Source organism: Varroa jacobsoni, unplaced genomic scaffold (assembly GCF_002532875.2).
Source record: "Varroa jacobsoni isolate VJ856 unplaced genomic scaffold, vjacob_1.0 scaffold_617, whole genome shotgun sequence".
NCBI lineage: Eukaryota > Metazoa > Arthropoda > Arachnida > Mesostigmata > Varroidae > Varroa > Varroa jacobsoni.
Genome location: NW_019213519.1, coordinates 387,881 through 399,472, shown reverse-complemented (window position 1 = coordinate 399,472; position 11,592 = coordinate 387,881).

The window sequence follows — 11,592 nt, the reverse complement described above, 5'->3', positions numbered from 1 at the left end:
ATGTGGGCTCCGTTTTACTTGCGCAGAACATCAGCGGTCATCAAAATAGCCACGACCCCAAAAATTCCCCATTCAGCAATCTTCCTCGTTGGAACTTAAATTGTCTGTGGGTCGAGCTGCGCGATATCTGCGAGCTGCTGGGGAGATGCTATTATCGTAGGATAAATGATTGCATTGGATTCTTTTTGGAAAACGCATTGGCCAAATACAACGGTCAGACAGCGACTGCACAACAAAAGCTGCAAAATTCGCGAGCTGGCGGTAAATTATTAAGCAAAAAACAAACATCACATTAGGTGAAAACAGTTGCAATAGGTCATGGGTTCTAGGCAGTGTACGGGAGATGCTTTTGAAGAGAGTAAAGGCTCACGAAATGACACCTGTATATGTCATTTGTATGGTCTAAGATCTTGATAGCTAACAGCTGTGAACAATGGAACGTGTCGAAAGTTCTAAAAATACGATAAGTTAGAATACAATGCCTACAAAGTTATGAGGTGAAAAACCCATTTGTGCATACGTATATTTAGGACATAAGCGAAGCGTCTTCGGTTAAATTTAGCCAAAACTACATGCTGCAATGGCTCTATCAAGTAGCAATACGCATCCTTTTGATGGCGCAATTTACGTAGACGTGAAGTGGTCCAGGTTCGAAGCTGGGCGTGGTCATTTTATGTCGGAATCAAGTCGTCTGAAACAATTTTCAAGGATAGTAGCTAAGGCAGATGCGGTGGGGTCTATTAAGGCAGAAATACAGAAGCTGGCGGAATTGTGAGTGACACGAGTAATCTCTATACGTGCAGAACAATTATGTAGCAATCATTTTCCTGCACACTCCACATACTACATTCAATTGAAGTGATATTGAAAACCATCTGTGCTCTTCATAATAGTGAATATTTTTACCCAGACCATGTAGTGGTAAGTAACAGTACTATCGTTAGTTACAGTTGGAAATGTGTTTGCATAAACTGGCTTGTTGTCTAAATATATACAATCAGAGGTATCAGAGGGCTAAGCAACCCATCTATGCAACATCAACCGTAGAGAAAAACGTACTGAATGAAGAACTGAAACAATTATCAAACAATAAGATATTTCTTGTTAAGCAACTAATTTGAAAATGTTTACAAAAAAAAATGTCATTATTAGGTAAATTTAGTCTTTTTAGTTTAGTAAAAAAAATGCGCCATTTTTTATACGGCAGTAGCGTGTGGATTCACATTACAGAGAAAAGGCATTTTTCCCATAGATGTTAAATACTCTCCCTGTGTGTCATAAGATAGCAATATATAGTACTAGGGATTTCTTTCTGATGATTGACATGCGTAGGGCTCTAATGTTTCGAGGAAGTTTTGGGTGGGTACAGTTGCCACCCCATTAGGGTACCGAATACCAATAAAAGAGCGATTTCGTTTTTTGGTCACTGTAAATATATCGGACGAAATTAAGCAAACACCTTTTACAGCAACGGGGCACTAGCTAGGTATAAAAGCATGCCCGGACCGATCGTAGAACACCTGGGAAACGTTAGCCCTAATCTGTTTATAAACGACGCCGCAAAAATCGGTTGACAGCGTTAGAAACGAATGTAATTGATAAACAGAAAGAGATCAGTACAATACTACCTGCCTAAACTGTATTCAACTAGAAACTCTGTAAGTCCATTACTTTATTTCTTTGCGCTATCTATTGAACCTTATACTATTGGTTATATCCTCATAATTTAGTTTATCTAGAACGTTGAAAGTAGTTGGTTTAGCTGCAAGGGGGACGTTGCCAAAAAAATTGCACCATCCGAATACAGAAAATTACATTCTTTCTAATTACCGAAACCTCAAAACAAATTGACGAGCGTAGGGAATGTTATCCAGGAAATGTTTAAGCGCCCGTGCACCGAAAGCGCAACTACCCCCGGGGCGGAGTGCCAACGACAAATAAACCTTGTGGAGCCACCGTCCGACTAACATCCGTCCCCGTCAAAACCGTTTCGACAGATAACACCACTTTGACAAAACGTCCCAGAGGTAGGAGTGGCGTCCCCGAATCCAGCAGCCCTTCTTAGACAGGCACTGACGGATTTACATACTCGGGAGACGTTTAGTTACAACAAAGTCCGCTTCAGAGCGAGCTGCAGTCGGCCTCAGAGTTGGTTGCAGGGCAGGGCCCTAAACCAAGCATGTCGAAACAATGAAAATCGTGCACTCGGACACGGAAGAGGAGCTAAACGAAATCTATCATCTTTTGAGCAGTGAAATGTAAAGGGAGCAAATCGTGCGGTATTAGCGCTACGACTATCAGCTTTTACGGCCATTGATATCATCACACTCACTGAGACAGGAGTCAAAGCCCTTTGAGCTGTTGGGCTTCTACGCCCATTTCCTCGCACACCTATCTGGGCGATGCCAGCCTAGTCGAGCAATACCAGTGCCGTACAACTATGATTTTAAAAAAATCTCTGTAACACCTTCAGAGGGTGAATGATGTGATGGTTCTGAGGGGCAGTAGATGCCGTATTACAATAGCATATGCTTGCCCTTCGAACAGCGATAACACGATTAGACTGATCGAGAAGATCTATGATGCTATGCAAGCATTACCTTTACTGATTGCCCCATCTGTACATATTGGCTGCCGAATGACCCTCGGATACGCACACTACTAACTCTGCTTAATCACTTCTCAAAACGCCAATCTTTATGGGTTATATGGAAAAATCGGTAACCGACATATTCGCATCTAATTTGAGTGTCGTTTTGATACGTAAAAAGAGACAGTTTGCTGAGTGAAGGGGGGCCTTTAAAATACCGTTTAAAGGTTGGGGTCGAGTCGCTTCTTGATTCTGCAAACAAGACGTTAGGTCCAGCCAAGCTAGCCCACGAACTGACAATGTGTTCTGCTCTCAGTACCGCAAGAGGCTAATGCGATACCTTATAGGCTCCGCAAAACTGACCAAATGTGTGTACGTTTCTGAGTAACCCGTCAATCCGTGTTCAAGATTTACCAAGACAAACAAACGTTTTGCTGTACTTCGACGATCTTCTTGTCACCTTCACAAAAAGTCGGTTTCATGTCTGACAAGCTCTCGCTAGACCGGACAGTCGTGTTGCGTGCATGAAGCTAAGCTACTGATTAAAGTCGGCAAGCCAGAGGTCATGTTCTCACCGGTCCGCCGTGGAGACCATTGTGCTGTTTCGGGCACACTCCATATAGGCCGAATGGGGGCATCCCTGGTCGAAATGAAGGTGTCCTTCCAATGGAATCTAAGTCGTCATACAAACAGCTCAAAAGACTCGAATAAATCAAACCTTTATTCTTGAAGTGAGACATGGACCTGCATCGTTCGGATTTGTATCGTAAATACGTGTACCTTCCAGGCGACACACCGCTATTTGTAGAAAATGCGTATTTAAGCTCTCAATCGCCACCGTTAATTTGTATATGGGAGAAAAAGATCGCCGAGATAGATCTTAATCTTAATAATACGAAAGATGTTACTAATCAAGCCTGAAAAGGACTGGACAGAAACAAATCGATAAATAGTTACATGTTCTACCGTACGTGGGTTTTAGCACATTATATGTGGGAACAGACGAGATGGGGTGTAATATGGCGCAAATACGACGCGGCGTTACTCGCTGCGGTACTATCGTCGGTCAGTCTCTCTGAGAAAGCGCATTTAAAATATATATATATTTTTTTTTTCCTTACGCTATCCTCATGCAGTCCTTGTAGTAGGCGACTTCCTTATCATGAAGATAGTTTTCTAAAATACTATAGGATACTATAGAATATTTATGTCGCAAATGCTGTTTGTCTGTCTTCAACCGGCCTTCAAGACACGATGTGCTGCGCCAAAACCATTAGAAACTTATCCACGCAAAAGGAAACAAATTGCAAAAGATGGGAAAATCTTATCGGACGATCGATTGCTTACTGGAAGATAGTTAGTCTCGTTACTCGAAACGAACCCGACAAGTGCCTTGACGATTAACTCGTTCCTTTAGCTATCACTGGACATTAAAAGTAACTTAGAAGTAATGTAAAACAATGCTAACTAAGACATAGCGATCATCAGTGGCAACAAACTATTGGGTACAAGAGAATGCCACGAATATCGTCCTATTCACAGAGTGTCTCGTCGGACAGTGTTTGTTTCATCAAACCGACCAAATGTGCGCTAGAGTTTTTTCTTTTTTTGCGCGAGAAAATTAACATCTTTACTGCTGCTGCTGCTGCTGTTGCTGGCAGCAGAATTTACAGACGAACCCATTCCAATACATTGGCGATCCGATGACGGCTCGCGGTATCTTGTTTACCGGTCCGTCGATTCCAGACCTCCGTTCGACACTATTGAGCTTTGACGTAGTTGGGTTGTTTTGTTTTCTTTTTTTGTTGCTGGCTCGTTTTTAAAAGATAGATAGAAACAGTATTGGTATCTGCACCCACGCAGTTATTATGGGCTCAAATGCAGACCGCATTCGCATCAACTGACTGACTGACTGGCACCAGCACCCAAATATTTTGAAAATATTCATCTCTGGATTTTTGCGCGTGCTCATTTTCAGCTAATAACGTTAAGCTAAGTTTACCTGCGATAAGGATCAACGCACATTCGCAGCATCGCATACAGCCATAAACGAAGCCATAAATAAGGCCGCAAGTAAGAGCTAGAAAAACCAGGGCCGCTTTACGGCAGAATGTAATGACTAAAGCTGACAGCTTTTTTTTGTAATGTAAATGAAAAACTTTCACATGCTAGCCTGCCTGGAAGAAGGTTTAATGTTTGTTTAATCGTGTTATGTATTATATTTCCAACGCATTTAGTATTTTCCGTTCGACGCGAAGCGAGCACAAGTTTTTTTCGTCGAACAGAGAATACACAAAATCGCTGCAAGTTCTGTTTAGAACTTTTTGAGTTTACTCGTCTCTGGATTCAAATTTTTTTTCATTGAGCGTAGCCTCTCTGACGGCGCTCCGCCTAGTTGTCACAGGTACCGTTCAAGACGTCGATGCAGACCGTCTTCACTGCTGACTCTATCGAAAAGTACGCAACAACTCACATTATGCACGCGTAGTAGAAGAGAATTTCGCTGGCTGCTATCTTCAACATTGCATAGATCAATGGAAGTATTCTAGAACAGTAAGTTGTTTCCTTTCGTCATTGTCCATGCCGAGTCATCTATACTGATGAAAACGTGAACTTCAGTTTTGGTGAGCCCTAAAAAAGCAAACGAACGCTGTTAGTTAGAAGTATTACGCATTTATTCCCATTGCAAACGGAACAAGACATGCCTGCACGTGAGTGTACGGTTTTGCAAATTGTTCAACTGCGTAATGCCACCATGCTAAGGCTCAGGGCATTTGTCCAAATATGCAAGTCCTTTACCAGTCTAATCAACAAATTAGATACAGTTCTCAGTGTTAATAGCTGCTAGACTATTGTCCTTTCAGACAATCGGAGAAAAACAGTTAAACTGTAATCGAATGCTGAGTTCGGTCGAGTTGACGCGACTCCCTTCGTCGTAAACACGCTACTCCTCCGGGTCGCCGCCTCCTTTCGACCAGCCATAGCGACACGATGCCGCTTGATAAGAAGCTGCTCGGCTGGCCGCACAGCATTGTCGCGTCCAGGGCGTATATGTGTATATAGTCGTTTGCTGGTTGTAGACAGCGCGACGGACGCCGTCAGGTCGATTCTGAGGGAACTCGAGGGAAACTTGCAGACACTCCGATAGACAGAGACGACTGTAAGCCACAAACAGACAGACAGTAAAGAGCTACTTCTGCGCGACCGGCAGGCGGCGGCGGCGGCGGCGGATCTTGACTGGACACTCCGATCCATGACGGAGCAGCCGCAATTGGTACACACGCCGCCCACTCTGAACCCGCTATTTTACTATAGTCTCTCTCCATTTGCTAGTCTTTTTCCGTTTACTTCTTCCTTCATTTGTCAACAGTGGTAGGCCTAACGCAGGACCTGCTTCCATACAGTTAAAATTTATAGGGACAGAGCAACACAGACTGCGACGTCGCGTTAGTCGCCGCAGCCTAAGTCTATCGTAATCGCTGGCATTGTCCGTCACTACCACCTTCAACGCCAACCAAGTTTCATTGGCCGGAACAAAAGTCCTACAATGACCGTTGTCGCCAAGCCTGTTGACGCTCTGAATGTACGCAGTGAGTTAGATAAAATAGATAGATTAGAATGGAAGCAAGCAGAAGGCTCGTAAATCGCCTACCGAGTGCGATGTTGTCGTATTGACGCGTCGCGCCCTGAAAGTCAGATAGACACACTGCGAAAAGATCGTATTCTACCCATAATGCTTGCATCGCTGAACCGAAATGTGCTCTCGAGGAGAACGAGTACGTGAAACAGAAAGAGGCAAAGAAAAACTGTAAGAGGGAAAAATCGACAAGCCGCAGAGTTGGTAAGGGGTTCAAAATAATAGTGCCGAACTGAGGGAATTCTACGCCGAAGTAGAAAAAAAGCCGACGTAGGCTGTCGGCGATGTCAATTTCTATCTCGCGTTTTTTACTTGTATACACGCATTTATGGATAGCCTAAAGTAGGCAAAGACGTACGCTGAAGGTATGCAGCGGGAAGCAATCTTCTCGTGCACCTATCGAACGCTATGTCGGACTGGGCCAATGTTGAGTGCACTACGTGGAACTGCTCGGCTGCAACTGTCCTTCTTTACTTAAATTTATTACAGAAAAAACCTGTTTATACATTGATTTCTAGTGGCGGACTCGAATCAACAACCCTCAGGACCTTGCATCTACAAACTCGACTGACTGAGCCACCGATTATTCCTGCGATATTGTCACGTAGTTTCTCTTGTTTATGCTTTCTAGAGCGTAATAAATCTGTACTAAGCTTGTCATATCCAGATTCTATGGCAATGATAATCTTCTGTAATAGCTGTGATGATAAACTGAGACGACGCAGTTTTTTTTCTTTTTGCTACCACAGCATCGTTATTTATGGCTCGTCTTCTATTGTTATTGTTCTCACGACGCATAGAGGTCGCTTTAGTAGTTGGCAGCTTATTCAAATTTCAGAAGGATACAAAGTGTCCAGGTCCATGCATCTGTAATGTTTGTCTGCCGCAGCTCATGGCAGCTGACTGGAAAATGGGCTATCTCTTATAGAACATGGGTAGTAATATGAACGGTAAGATGCAGCTGCAAATGATTTACCAGATAAATTATCCCACATTTGTCTGTCTTCATGTAAACTGGGATGATGCCTTTTTTATATTAATTACCTTCATACAATACGTGCAAGTAGTGCGTGCCACTCTTAACCCTCTGGTAAGATGAAAATGATCCACAATAACTTTTCAGGTGGAGGAGTCTCCATTTTGTCTCTGTTCATGAGTTCCTTTGTCAGTGGCCAAATATCACATTTCTCAGTTTTTTAGTTGGTTATGCTATACCCGTAATTGAGGGTAAGCTGTTTGTCTTCTAAACCCAGGGGCAAGTAATGATTTAGGTTTAAATCCAGGCATACAACCATTTCGTTTCGGGTTGGAAGTTAGTCGCTTTTCCTAAGAAATACCTAACGGTTGCACCGCCGGATTCAAAACACGGAGACCAAAAACCTGATGTCAACTGCGTCTTTTGAAGCACCCAAATTATTCTCAGCCACCCTTTTATGCATTCTATAAAAATACCCAACGTTGCATGACGGAATCAAATTGAATACCTAAATACGAACGCCTATGGCACAAACAAAGAACCACAAGTCTCTACACGACACGACTGACGGCATAGACCGAATACTTGCAACCAACAAAAAATTACCGTACAAGGACCATAAAAATAATTAATGTTCGATGTACTCAATGGACAAACTGTATAGTTATTTATTCAGGTATTTAGGAGGTGCGAGAACTTTTTTCGTACAATCTCTTCCGTGGTTCCTTTCCTTTTTTTGTAGCACGATTTAGTGCTGAGTTACACTATTTAAAACTGAATCACTTTTTCTCTGATTTGCCTTATGCGTTTCGAATTTGTCTGCCGCGTCGTATTCTCTGCCACAACTAGCGGATACGACCATTTGCCTAAATGGTCAATCGTTTTAGAATCACTGGCGCCAGTAGCCGTAGCTGCTGGTATTGCCGCCGCGGTCGGTGGTTTTTGATAGACCACGCCAGCTTTCCCATGGCAAGGGGCATCTGTCTGCGCGCGCGCGGGCGCGCGCGCGTCTAGTGTTAGTCAGGCAGTCTGATTCTGTGTAAATGCCTGCCATTTCTTCATTTTCAACTTCGTCCCTTGTTCTTCTTCTTTCTCCGATGTTTCGGTAAGTCTCCGCCCACTCCCTCCTCCACAAAATTCATGCCACTCTGCGAAAAACTATGTAGCTATAACCGCTTAGCAGAAGCGACTTTTCGGCTGAACGACACTGGACAGAAGTCCTCAATTTCCGTAACCCGCTTCCACTCTCATTGCCTTACTATTTCGACATACTTCCGTCCTTTCGATATGTCCATGTTATGTCCCAGCGAATTGTCATGCCGCGCTTCGTAAAGTCTGGACGCCGTTTTTTCTGCTGCTGCCGCTGCTGCTACTGCTGCTGCCGTTGCCAGCAAACTGCAGCACCGGTGGATCAGAGCAGAAGGACTGCGCTTGGCTGGGCGAGATGCGAATCGGCCACTTTTGATGAGCGGCGCCAGTAGCGACCTGTGACTTGACCAGAGAAAAGAACGACGAAGTCAATCCGTTAGAGAATACAAAATAGGCCCGCAGCGGAATGCCGACAGTAGCAGCAGCAAACGAGCTTCTGATTGAAGTTTGCTCTAAGTTAGTGGCCGCCCGGTCGATCCGTCGGGGAATGGGAAACGGCAGGGGAAGGTATAGACTTCGCCAGGCAAAAAGGCTTCCTTTTCTAACGCTATAGGCCACCTCCATCTCTTCGGCCAACGTCCAGCTTCAGAGCAGCCGCCGACGCCATCGACACGAACATTGCGAAGTCGTCATCAAATATTTCGGTGAATAGCTAAGCATTGACGTTAGTAAACGTATTGCTTTTATTGGGTAGCGCACCGCCCGGCCGGGCAGACAAACACACGGAGACACACACGAACACACGCACAGACATGCACACATGCAGGCGAACACACGCCGACCGATGCGACCACATCGCCAACCGGACACCAGGCAGATCTATACCATTTAAGAGACGACGAATTGTTAACTGTAAAGAGGACGCAGTCAATAGAAAGGCAAAACGAGGGCGAACGTGTGCAGGCATGGGGTAAGGAACAAGGAATAGAACTAGAGTGCAGTCCGACTGAAAAGTAACATTGGGAACAAAGTTGACAAAAAAGAAAAAGGTCGAATCGATACCACCGAACGTAAGGTCAAACGAGGCTATGTAGTCACAATGAGGAAAAGATTTCGGCGAGGCTAGCTGTCTGCGCCAGGTGCTTCACTTTGTTTTTATATGTCCATAAAGAGGAATACAATAGAGAGAAAAGAGATGCGGCCGGGGGGTGGGGGGGGGAGGGGGCAAGAAGGTTTTCTCCGTTCAGAATGCCTTGACTGCATTGTATTATGATTCATTCGGTAAAATTGCTCGAAACTACATCGTCTGCTTCGTTGAAGACTGTGCTGATTTTTATATAGGATTCTGTGTATCTATGTGGTACGCGATCTAATCGAGTGTAGTTGTGGTAAGCGAAACGTTTCCATAATGGCGTTTTTATGTGCCTTCTATATAGATAGGTAGCGTGCGTCTGACTTGAGCTAAAATAAAATCTCAAAAATATGAAACGAATGTTAGTAATTGTGCAGAAATGTTTTAAGTTTAGGATGACCTCCTTAATCAAAGATGACATATCTGTTGATTTGATTTCATAAATTAGCCGACTGGCCGTAGAAAAAAAGAAAATTAGAATACCGATACCGCATAGATTAATAGGCCTGGTGTATTTAAGGTATCGATCAAGCTGAAACCGTTAGCGCAAATCTCATCGTAATCTTCTACAGAATGGGTGAGACTGTTACGCCCTTAAGTCGTCTTCTTCTGCTTGCTTTATGATTATATGAGGCGAATTATGAAGTTCAAATACGTAACATACGATTTACGTGTGCTGCTTCACTCCCAATGTCAGACTTCCCTTTATATGTCTACAAAAAGCACTATAGAGAGAATAAATATTATCATAGCTAAAGGTAATTCAATTTCTAAAACAGTCTTTTGCCATGGATTTCAATCAATCCTATACAAATACGTATATATTCTTTTCGTACTACAGTCGCTGATTTGCTTACAGTCTCCAGAAGGTGCTTTCCAGAAGGAATCATCACCTTCCCTCCGACGGTTGTTCCACCGCTGGTTCATAACTGATCTGGAGTTAGGTGGCTGCGCGAGCAGAGCCGGCACACATGTGCGGACACAATGTGTCACAGCGCAAAACACACAAAATACGACTTTGTTAAAGGTCCGCGATTAAGCCAGTATCAATGATGACGTTACCGTTCGTTGCTATTAGTAGTGGCTCAGGCTGGACGTATAGTCACGGCTGCGTGCAGAAACACTGGTTAAGTGCTTACTCATTACCAGCATTACACATATTCGGCGAAACCCTGGTACCATGTGGGAACGCGCCGGCAACGTGCGCATGTTGGATATTTGAGCGATGATAGTCTGTTGTTGTCGCCGCCGCCTATCTCACTGAACAGCTCCATGAATTAGAGTCGGAGATGGCGGCGATCTAGATATGTAGACAGGATCGTGCTTTTGTTCTTCTGTTTTTTTCCTTTTGTCCTTCCACGCTTCGTTGTTGTATTCATTGCCTGTGTACCCTCCACCCCTCGTTGCTATCTTTATCGTCTTATTGTAGCTCTACGGATGCGTCACCCAGCCGCTGATAATGGTATTCATTTGCTAGAGTTTCGTTTCGAAATTCGCTCAGTGCTCGAAAGTTCTGCTTCATTATCCCGTGAACGCGCGCTCTTTTTGTTCGGCGGCTCACTGAATGTCTTGTTAACACGACACAGAAGAAGATCGAAACACGATTTTTCGGGCTAAATATAAAGACAACCATCATTGTACGGTTGTAATCAGCATTTCAGGAAGGTGTCATGGCGTAGATGGTTCGAGAAGAAGGAAGAGCGAGCTTGTGTAACAACCAGGGGTGTGAGCGTAACAGTGTCCGGATAAGACATCGGAATCTGCAAGAAAGGCGGTATAATGGGTTCGTTTGCTGGAAATACTAATGAATGGTAATCGTAATAGTTGGGCCTATGGTGAGAAAAAATCAACTCTGTGCGGTCAAGCAGGCCGTGTAATAACTATGTTTTTGTTATTTTAACGATTTATATTCACTCGTTAGCCGATCAATTTATGGTTGATTTGCGTTCAACTGAAAAGGCAATGAATAAGTAGTGTTCTAAGGTTCGTATCTCACATAAAAACTGCACGTAGAAGCTTATAGACGTGCCCATATCTAACCAAGTTAAGCGGCAGCAGAAACCTTAACAGCCCAGTAATAAATGAAATACCTTCCATAAAATAGCCGGATCATTAACAAACAATCTCATCGGACACGCTTTTTCCTTTAAGCTTGAACCAAACAAGCT